We start from the raw sequence: 17,234 nt of genomic DNA on the forward strand, positions 1-17,234 counted from the left end.
ACAGAATGATTTCTATTCTTTTCCAAAGCAAACCATTCAATATCCAAGTCTATGCCCCGACCAGTAATGCTGAAGAAGCAGAAGTTAAACATTTCTATGAAGACCTACAAGACCTTCTAGAACTAACACCCAAAAAAGGTGTCCTTTTCATCATACGGGACTGGAATGCAAAAGTAGGAAGTCAGGAGATACCTGGAGCAACAGGCAAGTTTGGCCTTGGAGTACGAAACGAAGCAGGCAAAGGCTAACAGATTTGCCAAGAGAATGCATTGGTCATAGCAAACACCTCCAAATTTGCTGGCATATTGAGTGCAGCACTTTAACAGCATCATCTTTCAGGACTTGAAATAGCTAAGCTGGAATTTCATCACCTCCACTAGCTTTGCTCATAGTGATGCTTCCTAAGTCCCACTAGACTTCAGACTCCAGGATGTCTGCACTCAACGTGTCAGCAAATTTGGAAAACTCAGCAGTGGCCACAGGACTGGAAAAGGTCAGTTTTCATTCCATTCTCAAAGAAGGGCAATGCCAAAGAATGCTCAAACTACCGCACAATTGTACTCATCTCACACGCTAGTAAAGTAATGCTCAAAATTCTCTAATCTAGGCTTCAGTAGTTCGTGAACCAAGAACTTCCAGATGTTCAAGCTGGATTTAGGAAAGGCAGAGGAACCAGAGATCAAATTGCCAACATCCGTTGGATCATAGAAAAAGCAGAAGAATTTCTGAAAAACATCTACTTCTGCTTCATTGACTATGCCAAAGCCTTGACTGTGTGGATCACAACAAACTGTGGAAAATTCTTCAAGAGATGGCAATACCAGACCACCTGACCCGCCTCATGAGAAATCTGTATACAGGTCAAGAAGCAACAGTTAGAACTGGACATGGAGCAACAGACTGGTTCCAGATTGGGAAAGGAGTACATTAAGTATGTTGTCACCCTGCTTATTTAACTTATATGCAGAGTACATCATGTGAAATGCTGGGCTGGAGGAAGCACCAGCTGGAATCAAGATTGCCGGGAGAAATATCAATAACCTCAAATATGCTGAAGAGAAGAGGAACTAAAGAGCCTCTTGATGGAAGTGAAAGAGGAGAGTGAAAAAGCTGGCTTAAAGCCCAACATTCAGAAAATTAAGATCGTGGCATCCCGTCTCATCACTTCATGGCAAATAGATGAAACAATGGAAACAGTGACAGACTTCATTTTCTTGGGCTCCAAAATCACTGTAGATGGTGACTGCAGCCATGAAATTAAAAGACGCTTCCTCCTTGGAAGAAAAGCTATGACCAACCTACACAGCGTATTAGAAAGCAGAGACATTACCGAGAAATGTCCATCTAGTCAAGGCTATGGTTTTTCCAGTAGTCATGTATGGATGTGAGAGTTGGACCATAAAGAAAGCTGAGCACCGAAGAATTGATGCTTTTGAACTGTGGTGTTGGTGAAGACTCTTGAGAGTCCCTTGGACTGCAAGGAGATCCAACCAGTCCATCCTAAAGGAGATCAGACCTGGGTGTTCATTGGAAGGACTGATGTTGAAGCTGAAACTCCAATACTTTGGCCACCTGATGTGAAAAACTGACTCATTTGAAAAGACCCTGATGCTGGGAAAGATTGAAGGTAGGAGAAGGGGACGACAGAGGATGAGATGGCTGGATGGCATCACCGATTCGATGGACATGAGTTTGAGCAAGCTCTGGGAGTTGGTGATGGACAGGGAGGCCTGGCGTGCTGCAGCCCGTGGGGTCACAAAGAGTCAGACACGACTGGGTGACTGAACTGAACTGATTGGCTGATAGAGGATGACCTTCTAATCTCAAGATCTTTAACTTAATTGCATCCGCAAAGACCTTTCCCAAACAAGGTCACGTTCCTAGGCCCCAGGGGTGAGGACAAGAACAAACCTTTGAGAACCGCCATTCAATCCAGTGCAGTTGGGAAAAGGTGAGACGTGTTCCTAGCTTCTCCGGTGGCTCAGTGGTAAAGAATCCGCCTGCAATGCAGGAGATGCAGAGATGCAGGTTCAATCCCTGGGTCAGGAAGATCCCTTGGAGGAAGACATGGCAACCCACTGCAGTATTCTTGCCCCCCAAATCCCATGAACAGAGGAGCTTGGTGGGCTATAGTCCATTTGGTCACAAAGTCAGACAGCGAAAACAACAAGTCGTGTTCCCACCATAGGAAGAGTAGGCCGAAGGCTGTCTTAGTCCGTGCTGGGGGCTCAGGGTCCCCCAGATGGCCTCCCTCACGCAGCGAGCACCTGGGCCCAGCTTGGTTATGTTCGCTCCTCCAGCAGTGACTTCTGCGTGGCCTCGCATCCCCCTATTCCTGGAGAGCAGGACGCTTCCTCCCCATCATCTCTGCTCGTCCGGGCAGGCGGAATGGGTAGGTTAAAGGTCAGGTCCACAAGGGAGGGACAGGGTCGATGCTGAAGTCTGGCCCCACTCCGCCACTGCCTGGAGGCCCCCCAGGCTGCTCTGGGGACCCTGAGCCCGAGCAGGACCTGGCAGCCCGGGGCTGTGGCCCAGCTGCTCAGCCCAGTCCATCGGCTCTCTCCCTGCCTCGTCCTCTCGGTGACACTGCTGGGGGCGGCCGAGCAAACCCGGGGTCCGGAGAACCCTCTCGGGCCTAGAACTTCCAATCGTATTTCTTTAAAGTGTCACAGCTGATCGGCAGCTGCGGCCTCTGATGGTTTCAGGGGGAAAAGAAAGTAATTTGGATCAGGGAAATGGCTATTGATTGAGCAAGAAGTTACTGCAGCCGGGCCGCCTCTGCCTCCTCAGCTCCGATTCCCCCGCTGCCTTCCCGCCGGCCCTGGGAGCTTTCCCACCCACTGGTCGTGGTCGCAGCTGTGCTAACAGAGCCCGCCTCCCGGGCCAGGACACCGAGGCCTGGGGGCTCCCTGCACTCACTTGGAGGTCCTGTAGGCTGTGCCCGGACGCCCTCCTCTCCGGGTCCTCCTGCACTCTCGGGGGGGTGACCCCAGACACAGAGGTCCCAGCGCCCACATGTCTGGGTCCTCCTGCACTCTCGGGGGGATGACCCCACGCACAGAGGTCCCAGCGCCCAGGGGTGCCCTGAGGTTTGACATCTGTAACTGGAGAGGGAGCCGGAGAAGGGAGCCCCCAAGCCCGCCAGGCCCTGGGGCATGGCAGCCACAGCCCAGGGTGTAGCCCCCGCCGTGGACTCAGGCCTGGGACCAGGAGGGCTCGTCCTGGCCCCACGGCAGGCGGGAGCCGAGGAGGTGTGGCCTTGACCGCAGCCCTCTCTGGGTGGATGGGGCTGCCCCAACCCTGACTGAGCTCTGTGCCCCCTAGGCTAGTTCTTCCAGTCCGGGGGGCCAGCTGCCGTCCAGACCTGTTCAGGGCAGCCGCCTTCCGCGCTGGGCCTCCCAGGACCTGTGGGGCCTGTGGCAAAGATGAGCAGACACAGGGGGCATGGAAGCCCGTCCCTCCCGCCTCAGGTTGGGGCAGCTCTGAGGGGCTGGCCTGGCCCCCGAGACCATGCCCGGCCCCACCCGTGGGATAGCGGCACCTCAGCGGCTGCACCTTCGCTGCAGCACCTCCTCCGCGGCCCTGCCCACCTGCCGGCCTCCTTACAGGGCGGCCTCAGCCCGGCTCCGGCAGCGTCTCCTGGGAAGTGGGGCCGGCCCAAGCCGTCCCCCGGTGGCAGGCCGCCCCTGCCCCTCCTCCCCGAGGGCACAGGCCCGTCCAGCAAGGGGCTCCTGGAGACCCCACGCTGCCCTGGGCGTGCCCACCGGGCCCTGCCTGCCTGCTCCATGGCCATCCAGACGGAGCCGCTTCCCTGCCTCCCCGGGGGATGGAGCACGGCCCCCGTCCCAGCCTGGAGGCCTGTGGGCGCTCGGTGGGCAGCCTGACCCTGGCATCCCAGACCTTCGGCAACGAGCCTGGCGCACACTTCCCGACTCAGGGAGACTGAAGTCTGGGCCCCACCTGATTACTAGCTGGGCTATGAGCTTCCTGAGCCCCGGTCTCCTCATCTGTAAGGCCGGGTGCCCGGCTGGTGTGAGGAAATTTTTCCTAAGGAAATAGGGATGTGCACATACATACATAGATATCTTCATACTTTACAAAAGGCGTTTACAGGTCCAGGGAGAGGGCTTTGAATAAATTCCGGCGCACGCATTCACTAGAACACCGCACATGTGGTAACTGACAGCAGTGTGGTAGAAGCGCATTTATTGACACGTGTGTGTTCATGATAAACTGTGTGACATTAACAGGCTGCAAACAGTAAATGTGGAGGCTGTAAAGTGACAGGCCTCATGCACGCGGAAGGGCTGCCACTGAATTATGCAAGCCCACCAGTTGAGGGGTTTGGGAGGGTCTTTTCCCCTCCTTTTTCAGTTTTCAGGATCGTCCAGCTTTTCTGTTTTGACCCGTGTTGCTGGGGCGATACACCGATAGGGTTCATTCTCTCTGGTGTGAGAGCCCATCAGACCACTTAGTGCACGTCAGTGTCGTGGGCACGACTGGGCCGCGCTGTCCCTCTGCAACAGCCCTGCCCCTGTCCCGATGGAGCATCTGGCCCCCGAGCCCATGGGCTGGTGCCCGGGGTGATCCTGTTGCTTCTGGGCAGGGCCGTGGAGGGGTGGGGGCCTGGGGTGCGCTGTGGGGGGGTACGTCAGGCGGGCCTTGGGTGTTGCTGTAACTGCACCAAACTTCCCTCTCCCTGGGGGGCAGATGGCGCTGTCAGCTCCGCTCAGGCCCAGGCTACCCAAACCCAGCGGAGCGCCGGAACCAGGAGGAACCCCAGCGGCTGGCGGGGCCCCAGGCTGGCATCTCTCAGGCCGGTGATCGGTGATGCTGATCAGTGTGAGGTAACGTTGGTGAGAGGCCTAGTGCCCACCCGCTGGCCCGGGGCCCGAGCTCATCCTCCCGGGTGAGGAGGGGCTCCTGCACCCACGGCTGGCTGCTTCCTGGGTGGCTGCCTCTGGGGCTCAGCATGGGAGCAGGAGCCCAGGGGGCATTTGTCATATATTTTATGCCCAACTGAGGGTCTGCAGGGCGGGCGTTGTCCAGGTGCCCAGTCCTCGGCTCCTAGAGTCCTCTCTGCCCGGGAGGCCGCCCCTCCTAAAGGACGCAGTCTGCTCAAACCACACCGCCCTTCTACCCCCTTGGGGTCCTCGCTTGCCCTCCCTCTGGGCAGCCCCAAAAAGAACCCTATCGGTGTATCGCCCCAGCAACACGGGTCAAAACAGAAAAGCTGGATGATCCTGAAAACTGAAAAAAGAAGGGGAAAAGACCTTCCCAAACCCCTCAACTTGAGAGGTTGCATAATTCAGTGGCAGCCCTTCCGCGTGCATGAGGCCTGTCACTTTACAGCCTCCACATTTACTGTTTGCAACCTGTTAATGTCACGCAGTTTATCATGAACACACACATGTGTCAATAAATGCGCTTCTACCACACTGCTGTCAGTTACCACACATGCGGTGTTCTAGTGAATGCGTGCTCCGGAATTTATTCAAAGCCCTCTCCCTGGACCTGTAAACGCCTTTTGTAAAGTATGAAGACATCTATGTATGTATGTGCACATCCCTGTGTCCTCGGGAAAAATTCCTAGAAGTGGAAATTGCTAGGTCAGAGGGTATAAGTGTGTGTATGTGTGTTTATTTTCAGAATACTATATCATAATCGTGTAGTGATTTTAGAAAGTTTTATTGAGCTATCATTGACGTACCATACAGTTCAGTGATTTCAGCGCATTCACAGAGTTGTCCCAGCAGCACCATCAACTGGAGGACATGTCACTGCCCCTGAGGGAACACTGTCCCCGCGGGGACTCGTCTCCACCCCCGCCCCAACCCCTGGCGACCACTAACCTGCTTTCTGTGTTGCCCGTGTGACCTCTTCTGTGCCTGGGATCACGAGGGCAGGGTGCCCGGCGTTCCGGCCTGGCACACTGCTCTTGAGGTCATCCGTGTGTGAGATGCTCCTTGGTGTCGCCCGACGACACCCACCGGACAGCAAGTGTATCTTCTGGCTTCTTATGAGCGCTGGGCCGGGTGCGCCCCGAAGGCCGGATCTGCCCGACCCAGCGCGGAGAGCGCGTCCAGGTCCCGGGGCTGGGACTCCGCCTTGTCCCCTGCCTGCTTGGGGGCGTGCACTGGGGTCTCAGCGGGTGGGCAGGTTGCAGACACTGTTACAGCCGGGTCAGCCGAGCCCCAGGGGGGCAGTAATGATCCCCAGGCTGTCACAGCAGCCTTTAAAATATCTTCAAACTAGAGGAATTTTAATTTACATTAATTAAAAAATGCCACGGTATAGAGCAGCTTTCTTTTCCTTTCCTTTGGGTTGGTGTTGGAAAAATTGATGTCAATCTCACAACATCTAACATACAGTAGAAGGCTGGATACTTTTTAAAAAATGTGGTTGCTATGACAATACCAGAAGAGGCCATTAATATTTTCCACATTGCGGGGGACGAGAAGCTCCCCGCCCCGCCTTGGGGTGGTCCTTCCCGGAGGTGTGGGGGGACCGGTATGCCCCCTTAGGCCCACAGTGAAGCGCCCCCCCAGACTGGCTGGGCCCCCCCTCCAGCCCACACCCTTCGGTCAAGCGCTGCCCTCTGTCAGGCAGAGGGCGCTCTGGCCGGCCTTGGCAGCCCTGCCTCGGGCCACCTCTGCTCTGCCGGGATTTGCGGCTCCTGCTGCGGGGGACACCGGTGGTAACACAGACCTCGACTTTGTGGGCGCTCTGTCCCACGTCCTGTCTCGCTTGGCGAGTCCACCTGCTCACAGGCAGGAAGCAAGGCCCCGAGGAAGGACATGGGGAAGTGCATTCCTGCCCCAGAACTCGACTCTCAGCTGGAGCCTGTCACCTGAGCCATCCCGCCTGGAGACACCCTCGCTCTAAGAAGGACTGGCTCCTGGCCTCCAGTGGGCTCTCAGCTTGGTGGAGATGGGGCGTCACAGGGGGCCAGCCTGTCCTGCACGCCCACCCTGATGGGAGCTGGCTGAGGACCCCTGGCAGGAAGAGAGGGCTCCTAGCTGCCAGCCGAGCAGTGGGGACGGAAGGACCGGAGGGCTGAGGGCTACTTCTGAGGTCAAGAATGGCCCTGCTCCAGGCTGCGGAATGGATGTGGCAGGCCCTTCGGAGAACACAGCTGAAATACAAAAGAGGGGCACCCTGAACCCCCCTCCCAGGGACAAATGGCCTCCGTGCAATGAGATCACATAAGCTCCCTATGCTCACAAGAACTCCTCTCTTTTCTTTAAGTGGGTCAAGAGGAGGGTCACACCTGTCACCGAGCCCCATGCCCCTCTGAAGGCCTCTGCCCCTGTGGGTGGGGGGTTCTGCGCTGTGCCCTGAGCCTGGCCCAGGGGAAGGAGTCCGTCTGACGCTGGCCGTACAAAGAAAGGTGCATACAAACCCCTGCTCCCGGGTCGGGGCTGGGGTGTGATGAATATTTCATACCCGAGAAGGCGCTGACATTTTGCTGGATGGCTTCAATTAGCTGCACAGCCTCGTTCTCAAGCTAATAAGCAGCTTGCTTATCATAATGGCTTATTAATCTATTTCCCACTGTGAGGTCAGACAGCGAGTTTCGCAGATACCTCCTGCTGCAGCCTTGATTGGATGGAAATGAGTCTGGCCCTGCAGTTCTCGGAGCACTGGGGGTGGGGAGTGCGTTGGGGGGAGAGGCTCTCAGTTCTGGGGTGTTTCTCTGTGTTCTCGGAGACAAAGAGGGCCCTTCTGGATGGAGCATGGGGACTTGGGGCCCCGGGTGGTGGCTGGGTTTTCTCTTTTCTGCCTCTGGCTGTTGGGGCTGTCCTGCAATTCCCCAAAGGGGCTGGGGGAGCCCTGGGAAATTTCTTTAGAAATATTTCTAGATGGGAAATTTGAGATTGGGTTAGATAGAGAGATAGGGAGACGGTAGAATCAGCTGGGCAGGCTTTTTAAAAAGGATTTTTAATGCAAAGACTGCTATGGTCTGTATCATGTGACCTGTATCCTGGACACGGATGGACGCCGGACTCCCAGGCAGCCACCGATAGACTTGCCAGTGGCTAGGAGTTGGCCCGATGCTGCAGCGATGCCTGCCGCTGCAGGGGTCATCTTTAGAGGGCGTGGCATCCAGAGCCAGGAGCTGGCCCCCTGGGGGGCAGGGGGTGTGGGGGTCCCTCGAGGGCTGCTTGGCAACACTCAGGGGTCAGTGCTTCTCTTGAGGAGGAAACTGTTCACTGGGAACACGCCTAAATGAGCTGCTTGAGGAGGGAGTGCTCTGCCCAGAGAAGGCTGGGGCGTGGGGGTGGGGAAGGGGGGAAGGACCAGAGGGCGCAGCGAGCTGCTTGGGGCCAGGCCGGGGGCCGAGCATGCACATGTGGCCCAGGAGATGCTCTCTGCATTTGAAATTCCAAAACAAAAAGTTGCACCCTAGGATGGAGCTTTTCTGTAGACCGCTCCCCACCCAGGCTCCCCTAGCATCCCTACACGATTGTAGTGCAGTCAGCAAGAGGCAGCGATTACCGAGGGTGGGAGGCTGTGCCTGAAACCCCAGACCTCGCTGGCGGCTCCCCGGTTTTCTGCAGGAGTCCTTCTCCTGTTTGAGGATCTGATGTGGATGCCGCCCCAGGTGCCACCTTGGTTTTGTGGTGGGCTCTCCCGTGCCCTCCTGTCTGAGCTGCTCCCCCTTCCTGCTCATGTCTCTGCCTTGGGAGAGTGCCCCAATTCGTGTTTGTCCACTATTTCTTTCGCGATGAGAGGGAGGCTTTGCATTTTGGGCCAGAATGTGAGAGAATGGAGGCGCCTTGCACAGCGGGCATGTGGGGACTACCTGATGTCCGTAGGTCTTGGATGGTATTACCCTGATCCTTCCATCCACGTGGTGTCTGCTGCGTTTCTCTGTTCAAAATTTCTGTTTTTTATTTTTATTTATTTATTGATTTACTTTTTGGCTGCACCACGTGGCCTGCAGGATCTTAGTTTCCCAACCAAGGGTCTGATCCTCCTCTTCTGCAGTGGAAGGGTGAATTCTTAACCCTGGACCTCCAGGGAAGGCCCCTAATTACTCTTTTTTAAAACTTCCTGGAAAGTTGCAATCCTTCTCTTCCTAACTAGTAAGCAGCTTGAGGGAGGAAATTGGAGATTTTACAGTTTATTACTTCTCCTTGGACTTTTGTTCATGATTTTGAGCTGCCATCTGTGGGTCTTGCTGGCAGGGACATGCTCACGGGATATTCAATTTCCATCCCTCGTTCCTTCCACATTATGTTAATTAGAATTCTTCTCAAGGGAAGATTTGTCCCTTCCATTTAACCATTTTTCCCGTTACTTTTGATGCTGGTGCGAACTTGGGGACATTTGCTGTGTTATAGGTGAGTGCGACTCGCGCCTTGACCTCCCCGCTCCGAAGCGGGACCCTGCGTTTGGCTCCGCCCCTTGATCACGCCCCGCCCCTTCCCTTGCTGACGTCACGGGCGCTCCAGGCTCCGCTGGCCTCGTCCTGCTTCACCCTGGGACCAGGCTCTTCTCCAGGGCGATCAAGGAGGACTTGGAGAAGGAAGCCAGGTGCCAGCTTTGCACCTTCTGCCTTGCAACGTCCAGTGGCCACTCTTCCGCTCCTGTGGTGACCTGGAGTCACTGTCGAAAGTCCCACCATCTGTCTCAGCCTGGGGTGGGGGTGTGTGTTGCAGGGTTGGGGGTCCCTCGTTGGAGTGGGGGTGTGTGTTGCAGGGTTGGGGGGTCCCTCGTTGAAGTGGGGGTGTGTGTTGCAGGGTTGGGGGTCCCTCGTTGGAGTGGGGGTGTGTGTTGCAGGGTTGGGGGTCCCTCGTTGGAGTGGGGGTGTGTGTTGCAGGGTTGGGGTTCCCTCGTTGAAGTGGGGGTGTGTGTTGCAGGGTTGGGGGGTCCCTCACTGGAGTGGGGGTGTGTGTTGCAGGGTTGGGGGGGTCCCTCACTGGAGTGGGGGTGTGTGTTGCAGGGTTGGGGGTCCCTCGTTGGAGTGGGGGTGTGTGTTGCAGGGTTGGGGGTCCCTCGTTGGAGTGGGGGTGTGTGTTGCAGGGTTGGGGGGGTCCCTCACTGGAGTGGGGGTGTGTGTTGCAGGGTTGGGGTTCCCTCGTTGAAGTGGGGGTGTGTGTTGCAGGGTTGGGGGGGTCCCTCACTGGAGTGGGGGTGTGTGTTGCAGGGTTGGGGGGGTCCCTCACTGGAGTGGGGGTGTGTGTTGCAGGGTTGGGGGTCCCTCGTTGGAGTGGGGGTGTGTGTTGCAGGGTTGGGGGTCCCTCGTTGGAGTGGGGGTGTGTGTTGCAGGGTTGGGGTTCCCTCGTTGGAGTGGGGGTGTGTGTTGCAGGGTTGGGGGGGTCCCTCACTGGAGTGGGGGTGTGTGTTGCAGGGTTGGGGGTCCCTCGTTGGAGTGGGGGTGTGTGTTGCAGGGTTGGGGGTTCCCTCACTGGAGTGGGGGTGTGTGTTGCAGGGTTGGGGGGTCCCTCGTTGGAGTGGGGGTGTGTGTTTCAGGGTTTGGGGGGTCCCTCATTGGGGTGGGGGTGTGTGTTGCAGGGTTGGGGGGTCCTTCACTTGGGTTGGCAGCAAGGTGTGGAGAGAACAAAGCAGGTCAGGGCTGGTGGTGGTGTAGAATGGATCTAGATGGGACCCATCTTGGCTAATGGATGGTCAGTGGGGGCCGGTGGGGGCCCCTGGGTCTGGTGGAGGCTTGTGGGGGCTGGTGGAAGCAGGAAGTGGGACCGGAGAAGCCTGGACTGACCTTGGGCTGGGGAGGGTCTGAGTGACGGCGTCCGGACCGTAGACAAGGGGCCTGGCTGAGAGGGAGGAGGAGCAGCTGGTGTGCACCCCACTGCCCGTGAACCCCACCCGTATCCCGCGTCCACCATGTGGGCCCCGAGCCTTCCCTCCCCCCGAGTCCCGCTGGCTCCTTGGCCTCCCTCAGCTCTGGCTCCGCCTTGACCTAGGCTCCCCCTGGATTCCAGCGATGGAGACCTCTGCACCCAGCCTGAGGAATGACCTTGACTCTGAGCCCGGACCAACAAGGCCGCCTGCTGGTCACCGCTCCCTGATCCATGCAGAGCCCCTGAGCCCTGCCACAGCTGGTTTCTGACCGCTGATTCTGCTTGCACACCAGTGGGGCCCTCTTATTGACAAAACCCTCTAGAAGCCCCTGAGCCCTTTCCTCAGATACCTGAGCGCACACACCTGAGCGCACAGACCTGTGGGCACACACTTGTGATCATACATCTGCCTGCACACACCTGTGAGCACACACCTGAGCACACACTTGTGCACACACACCTGTGATCAAACATCTGCGTGCACATACCTGAGCACACACACCTGAGCGCACAGACCTGTGGGCACACACCTGTGATCATACATCTGCCTGCACACACCTGTGAGCACACACCTGAGCACAGACACCTGAGCACACACTTGTGCACACACACCTGTGATCAAACATCTGCATGCACATACCTGAGCACACACACCTGAGCGCACACACCTGTGGGCACACACCTGTGCACACACATCACTGCTCCATGAGGGGCTCTCTGCTGTCTCACTCCTTGCTGGCATGTTAGGTTCCTGGATCATGCCTGCCTTTTGCCAGCCCATAGCCCCTCCTGACAGCGGGCTCCTGCGCTCACCTCCCACCCATGTCACCAGACCACCCCCTAGTCCTCCCCGATCAGGCCCCGGGAACTCATCACTGTAACCAACTTCCTCACTCTTGTGAGCTGCATCGGCCTGTTTGCTCCAGGCTGCGGACCTTGGCAAAGGCCGCTCTTAGAAGCCCAGTTGCGCCCCACAGCGTGTGTCCTGATGGCTCGGGGGACAGGCCCCAGGCAGACTGGCCGTCCGGAGGGCGGAGGCTGTGGGAGCCTTCAGTCCTGTTGGGACCGGATGAAGGGTGCCGTGGGTCTGGCACAGCCTCGAAAACACCGGGCCTTGGCCTTGGGACCCGGCTGGAAGTTCAGTCTCTGCGCCTGCCAAGGGAGAAGGGCGGGCGAGGGGCTTGGGAAGGAAGCTGAGACTCCGGGTGTGGCGAGCGGCTGCTGCTTGCCAGCCAGGAGGACGCGCTGGTCTCGGTCCTCCTGAGCCTTGTGCATCCACCCATAAGTGGAGCGGTGTGTCCAGGCTGCGGTCGTGAGGGAGGCGCACACGGGCAGGAGGCGTTGATTTGGGTGCCCCGCCCAGCGCTGTGGGCACAGGGCACCCTGCCCGAGGTCAGTGCTGTGGGCAGGGCTGGGGCGGGGCTGGGGGGCCAGTAGGACTGAGGCGTGGCAGCCCCTCCCTTCTCTGCTCCCACCCAGGTGGACCCCTCTGTCCTCTGCGGCCTGGACCACAGGAGACCCTTTACCTTGTCCTGCTTCACTCCTGCTCACTGCTCGTGACCCCCCACCCCGCCCACGGCCTGGGCGAGCTTTCTCCAGCACCTCAGCTCTCAGAGGAGGGCCTCGCAATGGCAGCATCACCTGGAAGCGAGTCAGAGATGCACGTTCCCAGGCCCCTCCCGGGCCTGCAGGCTCAGAATCCAGGGCGGAGCCGGTGCTCTGGGGCTTGCTCCGCACTCGCGGGTTTGAGAAGGGCGCCCCGCACAGTCGTACCAGCCGCACCGCAGGGACCGCGGGCGTTCACGAGCGCGCGCACTGTGGGTGGGAACCTGCTCAGGGCTCTGCATTGCAAGAGCACACAGACAGATGTGCTGTTTCCCTGTCTCCGGGGGCGGGGCGGAGGCGCAGCCCCTCCCTCGGGGGCCCAGCGTGCCCTCCGGCCCCCGGGGAGCAGAGCCCGGCGGGGTGGGGGGGCGTCAGTCCCGGGTGTCGGCTCCACCTGCCGGGTGCTGCCCTCCCCGCTGCCCCCGCGCCGACCTTCACCCGCGTGGCTCGGCAGGATGGCTTTCGGGCCGCATTTTGTCTCCCCACGCAGCCCGGAGAGACAGCCCCACGCCGCCTCCTCAGTGTCGCAGGCATTTAAATTGCCGTTTTATTTAAATTTATGTCCGAGGATACAGGCGGAGAAAGGGCCATTTCAAAGTCGGTTTCTGTTTTATGGCTTTATGGGGGATCGCATCGGCCAGCTCCGCGGAGGATCACGTGGCTCCGGCTGTTTGGGAAAGAAACCCCGTCTCTCCTCTCTCAGCTGCCGGGCTCTCGCTGAGCCCCGTCCTTCCCCCAGACTCAGCCCTGACGCTGGTCCCAGGCTGAGCCCTCCTTGCTTCCGACCCTAGTTCCAGACCCAGCCCAGATCCCGGCCCAGAGTCAGCCCCAACCTGGCTGGCATCACTTCCTTCAAGAAGTCACGCCTTTGCTTCTGAGGTGGGTAGGTGCAACTAGAAGCCTCACTGTGTCACCGCCGCCCCTGCCCCAGGCTGACCTACTATGCAGAAGACACAGCTCTGAGTGCACCGTGGTTCAAGGCGGCTAATCCCTGCAGCGGGAGGAGCATCTGCCCGTGTTCGGGGAGGGGGGAATGGAAACGGTCGGGGCTCCCAACACCGTCCCCAGCACAGATCAGCATCCTGGCCATGGAGGCGGCGAGCCCCGGGGGAGCCCAGCCTGGGCTCCAGGCCGCCAGGTTGACCTCTGCTCCCTCAGGCGACCTTGCTGAGTCTCCTAAATTCCTGCAGTTTCTCTCTGATTTAGTCGGGGGCTCAGACTCCACGCCCTCGTTGGGTGGTGCTATAGGCTGAGTGGGATCACGTCGGGGGAAAGCACTTTGCCATCCCCCTACGGGGGCTCCTGGCAGCCTGCAGGTCCAGGACGGGGCCCAGGGGAGCTCCAGGGCCTGACACTCGAGGGCAAGCCCAAGGGAGGTGTATCCTGGGGCCGCCACAGTCCGCAGGCCTGGAGATCTTTCCTTTAGTCCTTCAACAAGCATGTATGGAGTGACAAGGCCTGGAGTAGACGGCTCTGCGGGGCAGGGGCGGTAAGGAGTCACTGGTTAAACAAAAGGAGGAGATGCTTTGGGGCTGTGATGAACAAGAAAATAAACCTGGGTGAGTTTGCAGGGCCCCTCCTACCTAGTGTGGAGTCCTGGGGGCCTTTACCAAGGGGTCATGTTTGAGTTGAGACCGGATGGCCCCCACACAGAGGTTGAGGCTGGGAGGGGAGGCCACCAGGCAGAGGGGAGGCAGAGAGGCTCGACCGGCCCGCCCCGTCCCCTTTCTGTTGGGTGAATCAGGGCTTCCTCGGGGCCCAGATGCTGGGGAGCTGTGCCCACGAGGGTTTGCTGATGGCTGAGCACTGTGGTGGAGTCCTGATTGAGCTCTCCGGAGGTGAACCGGGGCTGCCCGCACACTCCTGGCACAGTGAGGGGGCTCAGCGGTCCCGTCCTAAGTTCTAAGTTCTGAACTGCCTATCTGCAAATAGTCTCCCAGCCATCCCTGCCCGATAGTGAGATGAAGGCCCTGTGAGTCCTGGCGGGTTTGTCCCCTGGGAGGGACATCCGTTTGCAGGCTGGAAGGTGTCTGCCCAGCACAGGTGTGAGGTTGCGGGTGGGGCTGGGACACGCAGAGAAGACCCCAGGCGCGGCTGGTCCCTGCCCAAGGGGCCCTGCAGGCCCCAGACACCGGATGCCACCCCCTCACAGACAGACCCACGTCCCAGGAGCGCCCACCGGTTCCGGGAGCCAGAGCGCCTCCTTGGGGGTGACTGCCTCTGATGTTTGAAGGATGAGACATGTCAAATGTGGGAGGAGGGTGAAGGGTTCCCGGCAGAGGGGACGACGTGGACAGAGTCTGCCGGCGGCAGCGAGTGTGGTCAGTGGGACTGAAGCCCCCTCAGGGCGCTGAGGCGCTGAGAGCAGGCCTGGGGGCGTCTGGCAGGGGCCACGCTCAGTCGTGTCTGACTCTTTGTGGCCCCGTGGACTGCAGCCCGCCAGGCTCCTCTGTCCATGGAATCCTCAGGCAAGTAGTGGAGGGGCTGCGGTGCCCTCCTCCGGGGGTCTGCCCCACCAGGGACTGAACTCAGTCTCTTATGCCTCCTGTGTTGCAGGCGGGTTCTTTACCCTGCGGCGGGGGGCAGGCTGTGTCTTAAGAAGAGCGAGCAGCCCTGAGAGTTTTGTGGGTCCGTCGGGGAGGGCAGGTGGGAGGCAGCCGGGGAGCACAGAGTAGCCGGGAGAGGCGGCAGCAGCCTGGACTGATGGGGGCGGGGGGTGGCTCGTGGCCTCGGTGGTGGATGCAGGTGACGGGAGGTGGCGCCTGGACCGCTGGGTCTCGTGGCCGCAGAGCCTGCAGGAGGGGCCCGAGCTGACGGCACAGCTGGGACCCCAGGTGTGATGGGCAGCAGAGGGGGCAGGGGCCAAAGAGGGTGAGGGGCTAGAGGGGACCGGCTCCTGGAGACGGGGCCAGGGGATCGCGGGAGCCCGGGGGCGGCTTCTAGGGAGGAGTGGCCAGTGCTTGCCCTGGGCTGCGTGTCCCCAGGCAGGGAGGTCCCGGGGAGCGGTGGGGGCGGGGGCGGGGAGCTGCTGGGGGCGGAAGCTCTTTGGAATCTGGAAGCCAGATGGGAGTGGGCGCAGAGCGAGGGGGAGGTGAGAAATGAGACAGTGGGTGCCGCCAATTCTTCTGATTTTTTGTGATTCTGCGGTTTTATTTACAGTCGGTGCAGGGCGTGTTCTAGAACACCAGCTTCATTCCTCTTCACACCTGTCGTTCCAGTCAGAAGCCAGCCGTAGGGAAGGAGGGGGTGAGGGTCTGGCAGGGACGTGGGTGGCAGAGTCCACCTCTGGGGGCGCTGGCGGCAGGGCACGGTCCAGGCCGGCGGCTCTGGGGGGCTTGGCGCTTGCCGCGAGGTCAGCAGGGGCGCGGCCTGCTGGGCCTCCCGGGCCGCTGCACAGGGGAAGCACAGGGGCCCACGGGGCAGGAAGTGCTGCCCGCGAGCCGGCGGGAGTCTGCGCGGCCACGGGGGGTGGCGGGCACACCCGGGGGTGGGTCCTTGCTCCATGGTGACCACAAGGAAAGGAGCCTGTGGGGAGGGCCGTGCGGATGGCGAAGGTGCAGGTCTCTGGAGAAGGTGGGCAGGCAGACCCTCATCCCCTCACTGCAGGATGCCCACGCTGCCCGCGGTCCTCGAACAGGTGCCCCTGAGTCAGGCAGGGCCGGGGCTGCGGGCGTCCCTGCAGGGGCGAGGGTGGGAGGCTCACGTGGGGCCCCCGTCCTGCTGGGGTCAGAGTCGGGCTGGGCTGCAGTTGAGAGGATGGCGTGAGAGCCCGCTGGCCCTCACGGGCTCAAGCCCGCGGGCAGTGTTGGGCCTCCACCCGGAGCTGCCCAGCCGTTCCCGTGTCCATGGACACACGCAGACACACACACGTGTGCAGTGAGCGCAGTGTACACACAGGCACAAACACAGGCATGGCGCACATGTACACGTGAGCACGTGCACGCACCACATGGGCCTGTGTGCACACATGCTCGGAGTGCACGCATGTGCATGCACACTCACACACGTGTGCAGGCCCTCAGGAGATGGAGTACATAAAGAAAGCAGCTCTCCACTTTCTCCCCTGCAAGTCCTCCCGCCCCTGCCCAGTCACGAGACCGGGTGTCAGACAGCGGGGGGTCTGGGGGCCAGGTGGGCGGCTGTCTCCAGGGTCTGCTGGTGTCACATCTCTGTCTCCACCGACGTGACAGGGGGCTTTCAGTGTCTGATGGCGAAGATGACTGCCTGTCCCCTGCACGTCTTTCATTCTGAGCCCACTGGCGCTCACGAGACGCCGGCCTGCCCCATGGCTGAGGTCCCTGCGAAGCGCTGGGCTGCACGTACTATGATCCCGGCTGTGGCGTCTGAAAGGCAAGCTTGCGTTCACACAGAGAGGGAGGGCCTGAGTGGGTAGGGGGTGTCCCAGACCTCGGCGAGGGCGCCCCCTGCGCTGGGGTGTGTGGGACCCCACTCTGGGCCGTCATGGCGGCGAGGGGGGCCTGGAAAGGCGGCTGGCATCTAGCGGTGAAGGGGGACGCCCCCCCAGCATGGCTGGTCAGAGGCTCCGGCTGCCTGCAGCCCTGCGCTGGGCCAAAAGATGGGGCCGCCTGGGCTCAGGGCCGTGCTCTCTCCGCGGAGCAGTCGTGGGCGTGAGAGCTCAGGGGCCACCCTGCACGGCTCCACAGAACTCGGGCCACGTGTTCTTTGGTTTTCGAGGCTCATGTGCCAGCTGCTGGGCCACGGCACTTCTCAGGGCCCTGTGGGCGGCTGTCTCTGTCCTCGAGGTGCAGCTCGTGCCTCAGGAGGGGGGCGCGGATGTCGTCTGTCCTGGGCGAAGGTGGG

This window comes from Giraffa tippelskirchi, chromosome 4, assembly GCF_054371585.1.
Source record: "Giraffa tippelskirchi isolate mGirTip1 chromosome 4, T2T-mGirTip1v1.2.pri, whole genome shotgun sequence".
Classification (NCBI taxonomy): domain Eukaryota; kingdom Metazoa; phylum Chordata; class Mammalia; order Artiodactyla; family Giraffidae; genus Giraffa; species Giraffa tippelskirchi.